The 19,705-nt window shown below is 44.4% G+C and overlaps 1 long non-coding RNA gene across 4 annotated transcripts; it reads left to right on the forward strand.

Annotated features, from left to right (window-relative positions):
- The first annotated feature begins 8,375 nt into the window (after positions 1-8,375).
- Gm30311 lies at positions 8,376-13,888 on the forward strand. 4 transcript variants are annotated; one of them, XR_384869.4, is made up of 3 exons: positions 8,376-11,386; positions 11,957-12,047; positions 13,667-13,888. It is a non-coding gene; the product is annotated as a predicted gene, 30311 (long non-coding RNA). The 4 variants fall into 4 exon arrangements; XR_384868.3 differs by lacking the exon at positions 8,376-11,386 and adding an exon at positions 11,608-11,827; XR_384867.2 differs by lacking the exon at positions 8,376-11,386 and adding an exon at positions 11,610-11,805.

Here is a 19,705-nt window from a genome sequence, read left to right on the forward strand (position 1 = left end):
ATGAGCAAATTCTCACATACACCAGCTTTCTTGGACAAACCTTGCTTCTCACTTTAAAACTATTGGTTAAATAAAAATGGCTACAGCCAATTACTGGAGGGAATGGAGATAGGCTTTCAGTTACTTGGCTGGGGGTTGCAGCTAAGGGAGAAAAGGGAAGGAGAGGAGAGGAGAGGAGAGGAGAGGAGAGAGAGAGAGAGAGAGAGAGAGAGAGAGAGAGAGAGAGAGAGAGAGAGAGAGAGAGAGAGAAGAAACCCAGAGAGAACAGGAGGTCTCTATTAGTCATGATGGAGCAGCAGCACAGGCCAAAGTAAAATCCTTCACCAGGACATCAGATTTCTGGAGCAAAAATAACCTGGGAAGATTCAACCAGCAAGTATTTGGGGAGCACAGTTGGAGAAATAGTGAGCCTGGTGTTAGAGATTAGACTAGGGGTAATCTCCCAGTAGTTGTTCAGGGTCCAATAAATAAATCACAGTGATAGTAATTAACTTACACACATACCCATTGCCCCTAAAGGCTTATGTGGGAAGTGTGTTCTAGTTGCACTTCCATTTGTTGTCTTCTGTGCACATTACCTGGTGTGATGGTTTGTATATGCTTGGCCCAGGGAGTGGCACTATTAGGAGGTGTGGCCTTGTTGGAGTAGGTATGTCACTGTGGGCATGGGCTTTAAGAACCTCATCCTAGCTGCTTGGAAGTCAGTCTTCCACTAGCAGTCTCAGATGAAGATGTAGAACTCTTACCTCTGCCTGCACTATGCCTGCCTAGATGCTGCCATGTTCCCACCTTGATGATAATGGACTGAACCTCTGAACATGTAAGCCAACTCCAGTTAAATGTTGTCCTTTATAAGACTTGCCTTGGTCATGGTGTCTGTTCACAGCAGTAAAACCCTAAGATACCTGGGATTGTATCTTCCCTCCATTCTTTTTCCTTTGAGAAATTGCAACAAGTTGCAAAAGCAAAAATCCTTTAATTGGCCAAATGGTCTTTTAGATAATTGCACTGACATTTCTTATAGCAAACTGCCTACTGTAATGGTTACAGTCTATAGAGTCCTTGTCAGTCAGTAGATACCGGACTAAGGAATTTACACACAAAAATTTCAGTACAGTTCAACAATAAACTAAAGAATTCCTCCTTATTAGTCCCCTTTTGCAAACAAGGAGACCAAGACTTGGATGTGGGGAGAGCTAGTTGAAGTTCCTGTGGGTGGCAGGCCCAGGTGGCCCGTTACTGAGTTACTGACGTCTGCACTCAGTCACAGCCTTACTCTCTCTCTCTCTTCTGTGTGCTACCTGTGCCCACAGAGTGATGTGAAGGGTTACTCGGCAGGCTGCTTAGTACTGTTTTTATTTTGATCAACCTGACACAAGCCAGGGTCACCTGGGAAGAGGGAAACTCAGGTGAGGAATTGTCTCTGTCAGATTGGCCGGTAGCAATTCTATGCAGACACTTTTTTTGATTAATGGTTGGTACAAGGGGGTCAGGTCCATCCCCTGTGGGCAGTACCACTTCTGGGCAGGTGGTTCCGAATTGTATTTTTAGAAAGCCGACGGGCTGGAAAGACGGCTCAGTGGTTAAAAGTGCGGACTCCTCTTCCAGAGTCCTGAGTTCAATCCCCAGCACCTACACAGTGGCTCCCAAGCATCTGTAATGGGATCTGCTGACCTCCTCTGCTGTGTCTGAAGGCAGAGACAGTGTACTCGTATATATAAATAAATAAATAATTTAAAGAAGACAAACAAACAAGCTGAGCAAACTGTGGGAGGGAAGCCAGTAGACAGTATTCTTCCATGATCTCTACTTTAGTTCCTGTCTTCAGGTTCCTGCTTTGGCTTTCTTCAGTGATAAAGGGAGGGAACCCTTCCCAACCAAACCCTTTCCTAACCAAGTTGCTTTTTTGTCATGATGATTGTCTCAGTGATCATAGACAGCAAATTGGGAAACTCTGGAGTCAGAATGTTCTGGAAAGATAGGTGATAATGGAGCATTTCTTTCTTTCTATTTAAACTGAGGAGGCAGGATTCACACTAAAGAGGTTGGGGTCATCCAGGAGTACCTTTAAAGGAGACCACACTGCTACCTACCGCCTACGGCAGTGGTCACTGGATCTATTAGCCAACTATTTTCTTCTCCTTACTTCTGAGCACAAGGTTTATGAAATGTCTTAGATTCCTATGATTGGCTGGAATGATTTATTTTTGGTGGTGCTCATATTATGTAAGTCCCCTATCACTGAGCCAAACCTCCCCTGACATTTGATTTTTTTTTAGAAATGACATGTGATGGGGGCTAGAGAGATGACCGGGCGATTAAGAGCACGGATGTTCTTCCAGAGGTCCTGAGTTCAATTCCCAGCAACCACATGGTAGCTCACAACCATCTGTATTGGGATCCGATACTCTCTGCTGGTGTGTCTGGAAACAGCTACAGTGTACTCACATACATAAAATAAATAAATAACTCTTAAAAAGAAAGAAGGAAAGAAAGAAAGAAATGGCAAATGACACTTTCAGGTTGCATCTTGGAGCCTGAGAATTTCCAAGGCCTTATTTTCCCTTCAATACAATAACCAGTAGCATTCAAGATGGATTGGCCCACCCCAAAGACTGCAATAAATAAAAATTCTTCTGACTTCTGATGAATTTATGGGTGGCTTCAATGAAAAGTCAATCTTTGGATTTTGTTGTTGTTTGTTTTGTTTTGTTTTGTTTTGTTTTGGGGGACAGGGTCTCTATGTAGCCAAGGCTGGCCTGGAACTCACTGTGAAGACCAGGCTGGCCTCTAACTCACAGAGATCTGCCTGCTTCTGCCTCCTGAGTACTGGGATTAAAAGCATGTGCTGCTAGGCCCAGCTCAAATCTTTGTTCTTGTAAGTCACTCAGTTTGGGGTCATTTGTTACTATAGCATTACCTAGACTATTCTAACTGATACACTCATATAGTGTTTTATGGGTCAAAGCTGCACAGATTTCCAACATGTTCTAAGTGTGGCTGGTGTGAGGAAAGGAACAAAGAAAAGAAGAAGGAGGAGAGTACTGAGAGAGGGAGGAGGGGGAATGCTAAGTTTTGCTTCTGTAAAAATCCTGTAGGAAACTGTTCTACATTGAAATGGCATCAAGGAAGCATGCCTGGTAAAAGAAGCATGCAGCCTAAAAGTGTCTTGCTTGGGAGCGGGAGAGCCGGCTCAGAGGTTAGGAGCACTTGCTCAACTCCCGGCTCTCATGTGCTGACTCACTGGCATCTATAACATCAGTTCCTAGGGAGTCAGTGCCCTCTTCTGTGAGCCCCTGCAAGCTCATGGTGCACATACCCGCACACAGGCAAAACACTCAAACACATAAAATAAAAATCAATGAATAATTTAAAAGAAAATAAGAAGTGTTATTTAGTATCACTGGTACTTAGTAGGGCAATGATCACTAAATATTGTTGACGGTAGAATATGTTGGTCTATTATTTTCTGAACAATAAAATCCTTAGAGATACATACACTGAGGACATTTTATTTAGTTTTGGAATTCAGTTTAGTCAAAACAAATATGACTTTTCTAGCTTGGTTTTTAAACATCACTGGATTAATTCTTTGATTTTTCTCACCAGTTAAAGTTTCTAAAGGGTTGGGAAGGGTGTCTTAAGATATTAACATACATGCATTTCAAAAAATTAATAAAATCCTTATGACTTAAAATAGAGTGTTGAGGCACATTCATATTCAAATAAGGGTTTCCCCTTTTATCCCCTCTTAAAACAAGTAAATATTTCAGCCCAAACTCGAACTTAATCTGAAGACATGTTTTTCTGGTAGAGTGGAATGTGTTGCTGTGTGTGGGGATAGCTGGTAGTGACTCATCCTGCAGATCAGTGGCCATGGGTCTTAGATGGGGCTTCCTGCCAGACTCCATCAGCCCAGAGGAAGGAGTAGGAGGGAAATGAGAAGGAGGTTAGAAGGGACCAGTTTTTCTCCCCAGGGAACAGCTTAGGTTTGCAGGAAAGACTGCAAGGTTGAATGCCTTCCCAGCTAATTCCGAAATGTTCCTTCTCCTTCTTGCTAGGAATTACTCCGTTACTCCAGGCACCACTTGCCAGCAAGCCACCATTCCTGTCATCACCAGATAGTTTCATGTGTGCAGGCACCAGATCTTATTCACACTTACCCCCCACCCCGTTGCTGTGCCCACACGGAGCCTGGGCACAGTGGAGGCTACCAACAGGGGTTTGGTAAACAAGTGATACTTCAGGACCTGTGTCCATCGAGGAAGGCATTGTCCTTATGGCTGCTGTCCACCTACAGGCAGAGATGCCTAACTTCTCTCAGGTCCTTCATATGTGTCTACTTTCACCTCTTATTTGAGTCCTTGAACACTGAACAGGCTTCTGTGCTGTTCAGTGAACAAGCTGTTGTGCTAGTCAGTTTTGTGCCAACTTGATCCAAAGTAGAGTCACCTTAGCAGAAGGAACCTTAGCTGAGAAAATACCCTGTCTTAGTCGGTGTTCTATTGCTCTGAAGGGATGCAGTGACCACAGCAACTCTTATAAAGGAAAGCATTTAAGTGGGACTTGTTTACAGTTCCAGAGGTTTTGTCCATTATCCTCATGGTGGGGAGCAGGATGGCGTGCAGGCAAACATGCTGCTGGAGAAGGAGCTGAGAGCTCTATGTTAGGATCCAAAGACAGCAGGAAGAGAGAAACATTGGGCCTGGCTTGAGCATCTGAAACCCCAAAGCCTAGGGGCAGCTGTCACCCAACAAGGCCACACCCCCTCCAACAAGGCCACACCCACTCCAACAAGGCCACACCCCCTAATCCTTGTGAAGAAGCACCACTCCCTAAAGACCAACATTCAAATATATGAGCCCATAGGGACCATTCTATTCAAACAACCTCATTTTCCCCACCAGATTAACCTATGGGCAAGCCTGTGGTACATTTTCTTGATTGATGACTGATATAGGAGACCCAGCTCACTGTGGTCAGTGCTACCCCTGGGCTGATGATCTGAGGTTCTATAAGAAAGCAGGCTGAGCAAGCTATGAAGAGCAAGTCAGTAAGCAGCACTTCTTTATGGCTTCTCTATCTGTTCCTGCCTCTAGGTTCCTGCCCTTGAGCTCTTGACCTGACTTCTGGACTTAAAGGTATAAGATGAAATAAACTCTTTCCTTCCCAAATTGCCTTTGATCATGGTGTTTTATCACAGCAATAGAAAACAAACTAAGATGGCTGTCCTCACTCAGGTGCAACAACTTTAAAAACAATGGTTATTCCTTTGCTTCTTAAAAAAAAAATCTATGCATTTATTCATGTTTTCAAATATATTTTTTTTTACTATGGGAGAGCTCCATGGTAGATATACTCTTTTCCACATATGAAATTCCCTATACCATCCCTACATAAGACTAGTGTCAGTCCTTTAAGGCTCACAAGGCAAACCCGATTGACTGCTTTGAGCCTTAGACCACCCTATGAGCATTACCGTCCTAGCCAACAAACATCTTCTGTTGGAGTTTTAGTGGAAGGATGCTATCCCTTCTTAGCAGACAGTTCACTCTGCCAACATGTCCACTGTGCCCACTGTGTGTCTCTCTGGTCTCTTTGGCGGAAATGATGGCCTAAAGTGTGGTATGCTTTTGGAGAAGAAGGGGGTCAGCTTGTGGTCATTAATGTCTACAGAAGCTCGGTTTTCACTTGTAAAGTAGCTCACACAGGCAGAGAAGATGGTTCTGAGTTTTCTAAATAATCTACTCAAAGCAGAATGGGAGGAAACAATCAGGACACAGCAGAGCCTCTAGGAGCCTATTCTTCACCAAGCATTTTCCATCAATGGCATAGCTGTGGCTACATCTTTTGCTCGGTTCTCAAACCTAGCCAAGGGTCTTTACTCTCTGTAAGGGCAAGGAGGAGGCTTGGTGGAGGCTAGACTCACGCGTAAACCTTTCATGAAGATGATGAGAGGAATGCTGCATAGAGCTCCTCTGAAGGCAGAACTCTGTTAATGGCTGAAGCTACTTACCGTTAAGAAGTTCACACCTGGACTGGAAAGTCAGGGGCCTGAATTCCCAAGCTCCCAAGTCAGTGGTGCAGCTCAGGGCTAGACGTCAAGAACAACAGAATGGAACGGCAGAAGTCACTTCACAAGTTTGGAAAAGGAACAAAGAAAAGGAACAACAGAGTGTATGATAAAGACACATCTGCATGACTTCTTTGTGTTGTGGTCACAGGTATTATATTTTAAAAGAAACTACCATGTGTCCCATCTACGGTCATGGCAACTCAACAATGATTTTAAATGCTCCATCTTAGCTGAAGGGGAACGAAGCCCCATAGAAGGAACCTCAATATGAATTAACCAATACCCCCAGAGCTCCTTGGAACTATACCACCAATCAAAGAAAACATATGGTGGAACTTGTGGTTCTAGCTGTATATGTAGCAGAGGATGGCCTAGTTGGTCATCAATGGGAGGAGAGACCCTTGGCCTTGTGAAGACTATATGCCCCAGTATAGGGGAATGCCAGGGCCAGGAATGAGAGTGGGTGGGTTGAGGAGCAGGGGGAGGGGGGAAGGGATAGGGGATTTTTGGAGGGGAAACTAAGAAAGAGGATAACATTTTAAATGTAAATAAAGAAAATATCTAATAAGAAAAAAAAGCTCCATCGCTTACCTATTCCTTGGGGAGAAATTACCCCAACACAAATAACTGCATGCTTTATTTACAGACCTCATCTTGTTTTTATACAAGACTTCTCAGCCAAAACTATTTGCCCCAGAGCTATTTAGAAATGTCTTATTTGAAGGCCTCACAAAAGACAGCCGACAGCTCCAGCCTCTTCTTTTATGACTGGGCCCATTAGTTGAAATGCTGCTAATATCATGCTCCTCTGTGTGAACTCACGCAGGCTCGCCTTTGGGAAGATGCAGTTTATGATTAGCACAGGGCAGCACAAGGTCACATGAAGCAAAACATGCGAGTACAAAAGAAAACAAAAACAAGTCATTATCTAATTTTGTGAGTCATTCCAGTCTTCGTCGACGCTTCCAGATACTGTCAGCATCTGACAAATGCACAAGTGTGGAGTCTGTCTCAATTCACGGAAGGATGTCCCATGCCTGACTTTCTAGGTGAAAAGTCTAGTATTAAAAACAAGATGTGAGCTGTAGATAATGAAAGGAGTTTGTTGTGTTTTGTTAGTATCTTCCCAAGAAACAGTTAAAATAAGAGGTAAAACCATTATTGAAACCTGGGCCCTGATATGCCCAACAAAGGGGAGGGAGAACCTGTAGAGACCATATCTAAAGGCTAGGCAAGGACTCTGGTTGGGGAGTGGAGTCACCCACTCATTTCCAAATTCTTAACCCAGAAGGGCTCCTGTCTAAAGGAAATACAGGGACAAAGTATGAAGCAGAGACAGAAAGAAAGGCCATCCAGAGACTGCCCCGACCTGGGGATCCATCCCATATACAGACACCAAACCCAGACACTATTGTGGATGCCAACAAGTGCTTGCTGACAGGAGCCTGTTATAACTGTCTCCTGAGAGGCTCTTCCAGAGCCTGACAGATACAGAAGTGGATGCTTGCAGCCAACCATTGGACTTAAGACTTTAACTCCCCCCCAATGGAGGAGTTAAAGAAAAGACTGAAGGTGCTGAACGGGTTTGCAACTCCATCGAAAGAACAACAATATCAATCAACCAGGCCTTCAGAGCTCCCAAGGACTAAACCACCAACCAAAGAGTACACATGGCTCCAGTACGCATATGGAGCACAGGATGGCATTGTCTGGCATCAATAGGAGAAAAAGCCCTTGGTACCACGAAGGCTCCATTCCCTAGTGTAGGGGAATGCGAGGGCAGGGAGGCAGGAGTGGGTGGGTGGGAGTGGAAGCACCCTCATAGAAGCAGGGGGAGGAGGAATGGAAGAGGGGGGTTCTGGAAGGGAATCCAGGAAAGGGGATTACATTTGAAATGTAAATAAAGAAAATATCCAATAAAAGAAAAAAAACCTGGGGGCGCTAGTACATGCCTTATAGACCAGCACTCAGGAGGCACAGGCAGTCAAATCTCTGAGTTTGATGCCACCCTAGTCTATAAATCGAGTTCTAGGACAAACAGGGCACAGACATAGAGAAACCCCTGTGGGTCTTGAAAAAATGAAGAAAATAGAAAAGAAGAAAGAAAAGGCTTGCAGAGCCAGGCAGTGGTGGTCTACACCTTTAGTCCTAGCACTCCATAGGCAGACACAGGCAGATCTTTGAGTTTGAGGCCAGCCTATGGAATGAGTTCCAGGACAGCCTGGGCTACATAGAAAAAGCCTGTCTCAATAAATAAATAAATAAATAAATAAATAAATAAATAACTGTTGAGTTGTCGTGACCAATAGATGGCAGGCATTGTTTCTTCTTTTAAACTATAACATCTCTGGCTACAACCCACGGAACCTGTGGAGATGTATCTTTTCCTTGAGTTCAGCCATAGTTCCTCTCTATGTTGATCTCTATGTTGACTTGTGTTTTATTGTCACTTATGACACAGCTTCTGTCATTCCATGTTGTTTTTCTTGACCTCTCCCCGGGAGCTAACTCCCATCACTACCACCCCAAGGACATCCACACCCTGCTCCTGAAGCTGACCCTGTTCGTTGGGTGGCATCCTGAAAGGATAAAAGGCATCCACAGAAAACACAGTCTTGCTTTTCACCCTTATAAAATAGGATTACTTGTCGTCTCAGTTTACTTACAAGATTGATATCAGAATATGAAAATTTAAAGGAAACTCTGCCTGGCCAGACATGCTGTATTAGTGTATGGCACCGTGCACTGCTATGGCGAGGCTGTCCTGAGATGCATAAGTTTCTTCAGACCCAGGAAGGGTTTCATGCAGACGTCCATGCACGAGTTTCATTTCGATTTTCTTCCAAGTATTCTGGGCGACGATTAATCTTCTGTGTCAGCTTGACTGGATTTAGAATCATCATGGACAAATACTTCTGGGTTTGTCTGTGAAAGTTTCCAAAAAGGGTTAAACTGAACTGGGAAGACCCATCCTTAATGTGGGCGGCACCATCCCCTAGGCTGGGATCCTGGACCGAATGAAACAGAGAAAGTGAGCTGAGGGCAGCATCCTCTCTCTGCTTCCTGATTCAATGTGACCAGCTGCCCCACACTGCTGCCTCCATGCTTTTCCCACCATGATGGACTATACTCTAACTAAGAGCCAATATAAACTCTTCCTCCCTTAAACCACTTCTCACCAGACATTTTTGTCTCAACAAGAAGTGTGAAAAATGCATTAATTAAAAAAAAAAAAAAGATGAACATACCAAGTACCTGGCCCATAAAGCACTGTTAAATGAAGATCTTCTTTGATCATATCAGTTTTAACTCTTCAGTGCTTTGTCATGTGTCTTCTTTCTCTGTTTTCCTTTGAAATCTGTGACTTCACAGTCGTGTGTGTGTGTGTGTGTGTGTGTGTGTGTGTGTGTGTGTGTGTGTGTACAGCCTCCCTCTCTGCTGGAGTCCTAGTGGGCTGAGGCCTCCACAGCAGCTTGCCTGCATTGCCAAGAGAAGCTTTGATTTTCTTTGTTCTTCCTGCCTCCCTGGCTGATTAAGTCAGAGGCTTGGCCTAGGTTTTGTTGGCTGGTGAATGGAGCCTCTTCATTGCTCACTGGAGTGCAGTATCATTGATACTTCCTCCCCTGCCTCCCTCCCTCCCTCTCCCAGTGCGACTGAGCTGATGGGTTAATCCTGTTGTGTACTTGGAAGTCTTATAGGCACAAGTGCAAGCTGGGGGTAGAAAAAGAAGGCTAGAGCTGGAAAGGACTATGGAGACCTTTCTTCCTATAGTCTAATCTCTGCATTTTACTTAATTGGGTTTAATTGGGGCCCAGGGCAGAACAGTTAAAAGGTCTGGCCCACATCTTGGAAGGGGTTAGAGTGAGCCTTGACTGGACTTTCTAGTCTTCTTAGAGGAAAGGCTGCAAGAGCTCTGATTGCTTTAGTATTGAATAATAACACTGCATCCAGACATTGAGCAGTAGCCTGGGCTCTAACCACAGGGCACTGAGACTACATATCAGCACAGAACAATAAGACACCGTGTCTGGATGCACAGGGGGTAATTCCTGACCCCAACGCAGCAGTGACACTGCATCTAGGCACATTTTTCACATTATTAAAATGAAATGCCAAACATGATGATAGAAATCATGAGTCTTTCTCAGGGATCATCAAAGAGATCTGGAGTACTGTCTAATAAAACTCAGAGAGCTGTTGGCCCACATCCTCCAACCTCATATCTCTACCCCAAGCCCTTAGGTCTGTGAACTATCTGGTACTTCTTAGAGACAGTTTGTAGCATTCATTACTTCTTGATGTCATACACATGTTTGTTGCCTCTCATTCCTTAGGACAGAGAGTATTGGTTCATTGATCTCTCCCTCTCGGATGCCGTCCATATTATGCTAAACACTCATACTGTACAAAGAGTGGATAAATAAAAACTACCTTTCTCTGTGTCACCACTGAAGAGAAAAAAGTATACTTTAAATACCATGGGAAGGGAAGGACCCCCAGTTCAACTAAATTAATGCTGCATCGTCTGGATTCTTGGTCTCTTTCTGACACTTTCTGTTCCCCGCGAATCCCCCAAACCCCAATCTCTGCTTTCCTTTCTTTCTCAGAACAGGTTCTTTTATCTTCTCAGTGGAGTATCAATAGCCAGTGGCTAGGACAGATCATTATAAATGTGAAAGCTCATAGCCTGAGTCTCCCATGCTTCTCAAAATGGAATTCCTGGGAAACTTTGACCTTAAGTCTGGCATGATGAACAGAAAACAGCCGGAAGCAACAGTAATAAAGAATGCTAAAAAGAAATGAGGTAAAAGGTAGAGAAAACCAGGCTCACGCTTCGGTTGACTTTAACCATTTAAATTAAAAACGCACTTTGAAATGCTATTTAATGATACATGGAGACCTAAGAGCATTTCAACTATTAAATTCAAACATTTTACTATTATAAAATTTATTCTATGAAAGATTTAAGCAAAGGAAATGCATCAAAATATTGTTTTTAGCGTTTCACGTTTAGGAATAAAAGCCTTACTAAAACCCAGGGTGAGGTGTGTACAGATGTCGGCAGCGGGACTGCTACTGGTTGTGGGGATGCAGGTCCAAATTTTAACAACTCCAATTTTCAGTTTCTTTTCCTGTGAAATTCTATTTCGTTCAAAAGAGCACCCACTTCCGTATGCTGTGAAGGTTAAAGATCATTGCAGAGAGAGCCCAGGGACACAGTGACTACCTGCTAAAATTTCAATAGGAAACTTTACACTTCAGTCTTGGTCCACAAATACTGGAAGCTCCATGGAGAGGTACAAGGCCCAGGTACAAGTTCACATTTTCTCTCAGTGTGGGTTTTGGATCCAATTCTAAAGGAGCTCTTCCTGAAAGTCCTTTCGCCTAGGGGTTGCTTCAGCTCTTCTTCCCCAATCAACCAAAAATTACTTGGCTTTGAAGAAAAGGGTGGCTAATCCACTTCTTTCAACTGTTTTGTCCGGGTTGATTCTGTGGAGGGAGGGAAGGAGGGAGGAGAAATGAGGGTGGAGGGGAGAGTGAGGAGGTAACAAGGGTCCAATTAATGAGACCATTTTTTTTTTCCTTCCCTCTGGCTTTTGAGTTGTTTCTGAACTTCTTTTTAACTGTGGAGTGTTCAACGATTTTACCTGCTCCCCTTCTCTCTCTCAAGTCCTGACTCAATAATGCAGACCACAAAGGATCAGATATGATGCTATTGAGTCCCGCAGGTCTGGAGCCCCTGAAACAGGGGTGAGGAGTTTTTGTGGGTGGGGGAACAGTGGCTAATTGGAGCAAGTCTGAGCCATCATTAGCAAGCAGTCTGATCTGGGACCTTGAAAAATGAATATATTGCTTCCACTAACAAGGTTTTACGTTCAGGCCCGCTCCTCTCTCCCTTCCTTGCTGACTCACCTGCTGCAGACTGGACTCCAAAGTTGGGGTTTTCCTTCTAATAACTGTTTGTGGGATGGTAAGTTGACCCTGGCTCTTTATCTATTTGGTTGTGTTGTTGGCAAAGGTGTGTGTGTGTGTGTGTGTGTGTGTGTGTGTGTGTGTGTGTCACAGGCAGTAGGTTCTTTGGGTCGTCCTTGGCACTTTGCAATTCTTTCCCATAAACAAGTTTACCCACACAATGCTTGGGGTACAGCTACTGTGTTTTGAATGTCTATCCATTTTAGTATAACTGTAAGCATTTAGATAAATTATAGCCCCTTGTGTGTTAACTAGAGAGAACAGCCTTCCAAGAGAGGCTTATGTTTCAGTCCTAAGGGTTTCGAGAGTGCTATTTATTGCTCAGTGCATGAATGGAAGAAGTGGCTACCCTATGCAAGGATTGCAATTACACCCTTACAGGGTCCAGACTATTTAAGCAAACATTCAAGCTCACATTAGAACTTTCACAAGTATTGGGTTTTTTTTCCCTCTGTCTTCTGCCTTCTCCCCCGCCAAAGCATTAAACATTACCCATCACAATTGATTGTTATACATGATATTCCTGTAAAAAAAAAATCAGGCAGAATGAATTCAGATGTTCATAGGTCCTCAGGCTCGTGGGCTTCTGCCTTGGGACCTGGAGCTGGGATGTGGTTAGATATAGGGACAGTGGTGAAGCTGCTCTAAGACCCTCCCCACGGGTGCTCCACAGCCGCTGCTTTCTACTTCCAGTATCCAAGAGAGTAGGGGTTTTTCGTATGAACCCATGGCTGCCATTTCTTGGTTACCAGTGGGAAGAAAATCTGTTGCAGTGGTTAGGGCACAGTTTCTGCAGCCGATTGGGGATGGGTGCCAGCTCTGACACACACTTGCTATATGACCTTAGCCATTGCTAGTCTTTGACCCTCACTTTTTTCACGTACACAATGCATGCCTGGCTTGCCATGGAAACAACATTGGGTAAAATCTCAGAAGGAGATGCAGACACGGGCTATAAAAGCATTTCTTCTTTGTCTCATAGGAATAGAGCAGATGTCATTCCCCACCCTAAACCTGAGAACATGTTTGTCTTTATTTAAAGTTTTAAAATGGTAGTGGTGTATGTGTGTGTGTGTGTGTGTGTGTGTACCAGGGTGTAGGTGTCCATGGAGCTCAGAAGGTGTCAGATCCGCTGTAGCTGGAGTTACAGGTGGTTGTAAGATGCTTGACATGGGTGCTGGGAACCAAACCTAAGTCCTCTGTAAGGGTAGTACTTGATCTTAACCAATGAGCCACCATTTCTCCAGGCCCAAGCCTCCTTTGTCCGAACAGTCTGTTTCTGAGGTCATAAGTGCTGTTCACAGTTTAAGACGTTATAACCTTGTTACAAAATTCTGTGGGAATTGTGCTGTGTATAAGTTAATTGTGCATTCTCACAAGATGGAAATATCTATAGAGAGCAATCATGAAGCAAGTCGATGTCCCAGCTTTTTCTTGATTTTGAGCTTCAGGTGGCTGGGGCCATCCCTTTCAGTAGGACTTTTTTTTTTTGAGTACTTTGAGAGTTGGAAAGTTTATAGAGTCCTTAGAGAAATGCTCAAGAAGATCTGAGCCACTCTTACAAAAACACTGCATTTCTAGGCGATCTAACCATTCTTGCCTTTACGATGATTTTAGGAGCACTGGAAACCCCAAGAAGATCTTGGAAAAAAACCTCAGAAGGAAATAAGAGGACCCCAGGTCAAGACTACAATAGAAACGGAGGTGCTGAGCAAAAGTGTTTCTCTATGGCTACAGTTTGTGCTTTCACATTTATTGTTGTTGGTTTTTTTTAATATAACTCATAAAAATCCATCATTTCACAGTGTACAAATCAATAAATTCTAGTACATTCACAAAGCCCAGACACTCACCATTAGTGTCTAATTCTAAACGTTTCATTCCCCCAGAAAGAACACTATACTCATTAGCAGTCTAGTTGGCTCCGATGTAGGCTTTCCTCAAAGAGACCTTGTTATTCATCCATTCATTCAGCAAACATTTACTGCTCCCTTGCCAAGGTTGCAGGCTTGGCATAATTTACCTCTTCCCTTTCCACAGAGGCATGCACAGCCCGGAGTGCTGAGGAGCACCTGAAGGGCTCCATAAAGTCTGCAGGTGTGAGATGGTCGGAGGCAGGGGTGGGCCGTTTATCAATGGCCCAGTGAGAGGAAGGAGGATTGGGGCTGACAGAAAGTATACAGTGTGGTTGTTATGTTCTTTGGGAACGTTTTTTAGGCGTCGTTACCTCCCTATAGGAGGTGTTTGCCAGCAAACTAAACCTTGGACATTTTTTAACTCCCACACCCCACTCCCGTGCTTCCTGCTCAGTCTGTGCCTAAGTACACCGTTATTGCCATTTCATTTCTGTACCATTTCCCTCACATAGTTCTCTTTGGTCTTTTCCAATTCTTTCTCCACTTGGATCCTTGAGCAATCTCTGTCTCTGTCTCTGTCTCTGTCTCTGTCTCTGTCTCTGTCTCTCTCTCTCTCTCTCTCTCTCACACACACACACACCACCTTTTAATTTTCTTTCTTCATTCCTAATGCCAAGGACAACTAGATTGGAATGAGAGAGAGAGGGGACCTTTTAGGGTCAAAAAGAAAGAGGTCCTCCTGTGTGCATGAGCTGAAGTTCAGCCCCTCTTTCTGCCCTTCTTTTCATCACATTAGAATAAACTTGCTTCTTTTAGGCTTTTATTGTGAACCACACACTGCGCAGAATTGTTTTTCCGAAACCATCCAACAAGGTGAATGCTATCATGATCTCCAAATTACAAAATTGCAAACTCGTGCCTTGGAGTGACTGAATCACTTGTTGAATATCATAAGCTAATAAATGATGGCAAGTCACCCCAAACCAACCCTGTTTGATGGCAGCACATGAGTGGTAACTTTATAAGGCTTTACTTTGCTCTGTGTGTGTGTGTGTGTGTGTGTGTCCCCGTCCCTCTTTAGCTAGTGCTGTTTCTCTACCCAGAGTCAGCCGGACTGGCTTTTTTCCAGGTTTAGCAAATGGGGATCCTTGGCCTGCCTAAGTGCAGACCTCTATGGAGCATTGTAATTGCTGGTACGAGGCAATAAAATCTTAACAGTCTCCAGAAAGGAGGGCTGTAAATTCTTCTGAAGCCCGCTTGGGGTGTAAAGGTTCACGCCTCCTCCTCTTTTTCCTCTACCCCCCCCTCCATTAACTGCCCCCAGATTTCATGAAAGGGGCCATGCATTAACACAGGGCCCCACGTCCCAGCAGCCTCCAGCTGTAGCCAGGTTTATGTTTCATACTTTAAAAAGAGAGAGAAAATCAACTTTTTTCAGGAATGTAGACACGTGGCCTATTCTTTGGGGTTGGCAGGGATTGGGGGATGGGGATTGGGGGAGAGGGAAGGTCTGGGGGCGGGGGGGGGGGGGGAGAAGAGGCTGAGGGAAATGGCTAAGTACAGAACCAAAGAATAACAGGGACATGTTTGCAAAACTAATACTCATAGGGGTTCTGGGATTTTTCCCCCTTTTTTTCAAATATTCACATTGTTACCTAGGTCCCGATGAGCCAGCCGTAGTCTTTGCAAAATGCATTTGGTTGTTTGGAACCAAGCTAGAAAGAAAATAGCAGAGATTTAAGAAGAGGAGAGCTCACCTCAGGGAGCAATTGAGCATGTCTTAGGACATGTGACAGCGTGACAGATGGCCCCCTCTAGAATCTCCTGCTCTAGCAATGATTAGATGACATTTAGGTGGAATGCAAACGTCCAACTGGGGGAAATGACCATTCCCGGGATGGACAGGAAGGAGCCATGTGAACTAAGCCGTAGCCATCACAACACAACAAAGATGCTGGGACTTATTTTCCCAGGATGGAAGGCTACAGGGTGGAGACTTAGATGAGAATGGAGGGCCAGGCCCAGGGTGGGTGGGTCCAAGAGGGACTGGGGCTTTGATAGAAAGAACAAAAGGGTTTTCTGTATCCTGTGAGATACAGCGAAATGTGTCGTTGTCCAATCTCACCTCCCTCCCAGCTCCCACACCCTTGTGCATTTCACAAGAAAGAGGATCTAACTCAGGTTTCTTGACCAAAAGGAGGCTAGAGTGGAGTTGGCGTAGACTTCAGAAATTGCAAGGATGTGTTTCTTTAATTAACTTCTAATTCCTGTGTGCCCAAAACTGAAGTACCAGCAAAGGCTGACAGCAACTAGGCCTAGGCTTCACCAATTGGTTGGATCAGGATGTGCTTGCTGGTGTGTGTGTGTGTGTGTGTGTGTGTGTGTGTGTGTGTGTGTGTGTGTGTACAAGTTCTGTATATGTATATGGAAAGGAGAGGAAGTGAATAATTTATATTGCAATGGTTTGCTGAACCCCAAATCTCAAATTTGAGTGAAGCGTTGAAAAGGGGAGGAAATCATACTTCCTTCTTACACATGTCTCTTTCTCTGACTTGTCTGTCTGTCTCTATCCCTTCTGCTCCCTTTCGTTCTCTTTCTCTCTCCCTCCCCACTTTCCCCTCTTCAGAGTCTAGTTGAGTGCCTAGCACCCGAGAGGTTTGCTGAAGGTGACACTGTGCTGTAGGCTTCGCTAGCATGCACAGACAATTACAAAGACTAGGGGTCCTTCTCTGGCCTTCTTTTGTCTTGCTGCAAGAGAGGGAGTCATGAAAGGCTTCTCTCACCTACCTCTCCTGAAAGAATCTGTAAGACTTCCACGGGAGAGGTTCCCGCTCCATGCCTGGAGAAAAGGAATAGAAACCGGAAGCCACCAGAAGATCCTGAGCAGGCAGGCCTGGCTGGTGTCACTCAGCTGGAACCATTAGACCATAATCCAGGGACATTCCTTATTAAATACAAATATTCAGATGATTTTTCCATGAGTGTTGGGTCTTCATTTCTCAAAGCCCCTGTGCCACGTAATGCCCAAGTTCAATTTATTAGAATTTTTTCTTTTGAATCTGCTTTTTGTTATATGATATCAGTCATGGCTTTCACCCACCTTCCTTCCTTCCTTCCTTCCTTCCTTCCTTCCTTCCTTCCTTCCTTCCTTCCTTTGTTCCTTCCTTCCTTCCTTCCTTCCTTCCTTCCTTCCTTCCTTCCTTCCTTTGTTCCTTCCTTCCTTCCTTCGTCCTTCCCTCCCTCCCTCCCTCCCCCCTCCCTTCCTTCTTTTCTTCCTTCCTTGCCTCCTTCCATGTTGGGTATTGGATCCTTAAAAGCAAAACAGGGCAGTAACTATACCTTCAGGCTCTCTTCAGATTACTTTTGCACACATGATTTTCAGCCTTTTAAAAACTTTATATTTATTTATATATGTATTTGTGTGCATGGGTGCCGTATGTGTTCAAGTACCCATGGAGGAAAGAAGACAGCATCCGATCCCCTGGGGCTGGAGTTACAGTCAGCCACAAGCCTTCTGGTGTGCATGCTGGGAACAGAATGTGGGTCCTCTGGAAGAGGAGTACATGCTCTAACCACTGAACAATCTCACCAGCCCCAATCAACTCCAGGTGGTCTCTCTCTTCTCTGGCCCTTAGACAGCCTTGTCGCAGGAGAAGGAAAATGCCAGGTTCCCTGACGGCATCTCAAAGCAACACAGCGTGGTCTGCTCTTCTCTATGCTCTCCCTGACAAGGAATCCATCTACACAAAGCCTAAGTTAGGAGCTGCTTTTGCTGACAGAGAGTGCAGTGCAGTTGGCTGGAGCCTCATGGTCAAATGGGATGGGAGGGTCCTCTGGGTCTTAGAGTCTGGGGGTATGAAGGGACAAGAGGCTAGAGGTAGGAGAGAAAGAAGCTGTCCTGGGTTCTGGGTCGTGAGATGCTGTCTGTGACAAGTGTAACGGTTACTGTCAGATGCCCTTCATCTGCTGGTCACTCCAGATTCAGTCCTCTCATATTTCCTTGCTTTCCACACCCTACCTTGTACCTTTGTACAGCACATGTCCAGCCTCTTTGGTTGCCACAAACCATTTGCATTCTGAGCAGACCCTTGCTGCTCTCCAAGGCTCTCGCCTCCTGTTCTTCACCTACCTCAGTGGTTCTATAACTGCTATCATATGACTCAGAGACTCCCAGCAGTTTTAAGATATAGGCTTCTAGGTCCCACCCTAGCGTCTAGAGGCTCACTAACTCTGGAGTGGGAGGTGGATTTGCATGTTTAGAGTTTTGAGAGGGTGGTGGTTGCTACTGGAAAGACTAAGTCAGATCCATTGGTCATCCTTGCTTCAGACTCCCTCATTGCAAGCACATCCTGCCATTTATTTAGCTTGGTTCCTGTCAAGCTTGTTGGATGCTTTAAGGATCTTCACAACATCCCTGTGGTGAAGGTATTGCTAATAGTCTCATTCCAAGAGGGAAAAAAATGAAGAAAGAGAGCTTATGTATCCAGTGGAATGTAAATGATGGAGCCAGTCATCACTGACTCCAAAGCTTGGGTTTTAATGACTCTACCATGCCTGTATTAACTGCTAAAGGCCCCCACTCTGTCTCCTCTAGACAATGCATGTCTCAGATTATCTATATTAGAATCCTTGGATTTTGTGAGCCTGGCGTACTTTCCTTCTGCACCAACCTCTCCCAAATTTCTCTTGGCTGCTGGCTAAATACCTTAAGAGAAAACAGGCATTTCATATCCACCAAGACTTTCAGACCTTTGCAGAGAAAGTCTATTCTGACTTGGAAAAGAAACCTGAAGATGGAAATTTTTTTTTTAAAGAAAGGCAGTTCTGTTGCTTCCAATAATGGATAGTAACACAAATGAATGGCGGAAGGAACAGATCCAAGAATTCCTCTCAGACTTCACAAGTAAACAAACGTGGCTCATCTACACAGAAGCAACGGCACCTCAGATTAGAGGCTGTCCATACATAAGATATCTGCCGCTGATTCTTAGGGGTTCGATAAAGGGTTACAATACTGTATTTGGATTACACAAGCATTGGGAGCATCCTGACTCCCTGACTCACAGTGCTTGGTTTCTGGATCCAGACTTTGATCTCTCAGGAGAGACTTGGAAGTCGAAACCCAAAGTGATAGGTGGGAGCAAAATTCACTGCATACCAGGCAACCCAAGGTTTGCTTTCTCTTTTTCCTTTCCTTTCCTTTCCTTTCCTTTCCTTTCCTTTCCTTTCCTTTCCTTTCCTTTCCTTTCCTTTCCTTTCCTTTCCTTTCCTTTCCTTTCCTTCTTTCCTTTCCTTTCTTCTTTCTGTTTGTTTTTGAGACAAGGTATCTCTGTGTAGCCCTGGCTAACCTGGAACTCAATCTGTAGATTTCTGGTCTCAAATTCAGAAACTCTCCTGCCTCTGCCTCCTGGATTCTAGGATTAAAGGCCTGTGGCACCACTGCCTGGCTAAGGTTTGATGTTCAATAAAATCAGCATACTGATCAGGTGGTTTCCCTCTGCAAGGGTTGCTACACTAACTGGACGTTTACTTAAGATAGTTGTTGTTGATTCTTTGTTTTATTTTGTTCCCCTCCAGAAACTTTAGAAGAGTTCACTTGTAGAATCCAGGGAATCTCAAACATAAAAATGTTCTTGCTCTTAAACTGATTCTCCTCTCTCTTTCTTCGACCAATGTTTTGTTTCTGACATTAATTCTATGTTTTAGGATTTAGGAAGCTCTGACGGCTGTGGGGAGAGAATGGGGCTTTTGGGAAGTGAGGCCCACCAGAGTCCTCAGACACTCCAATGGTTCCTGTGCT

The sequence above is a fragment of the Mus musculus genome, chromosome 16 (assembly GCF_000001635.26).
Source record: "Mus musculus strain C57BL/6J chromosome 16, GRCm38.p6 C57BL/6J".
NCBI lineage: Eukaryota > Metazoa > Chordata > Mammalia > Rodentia > Muridae > Mus > Mus musculus.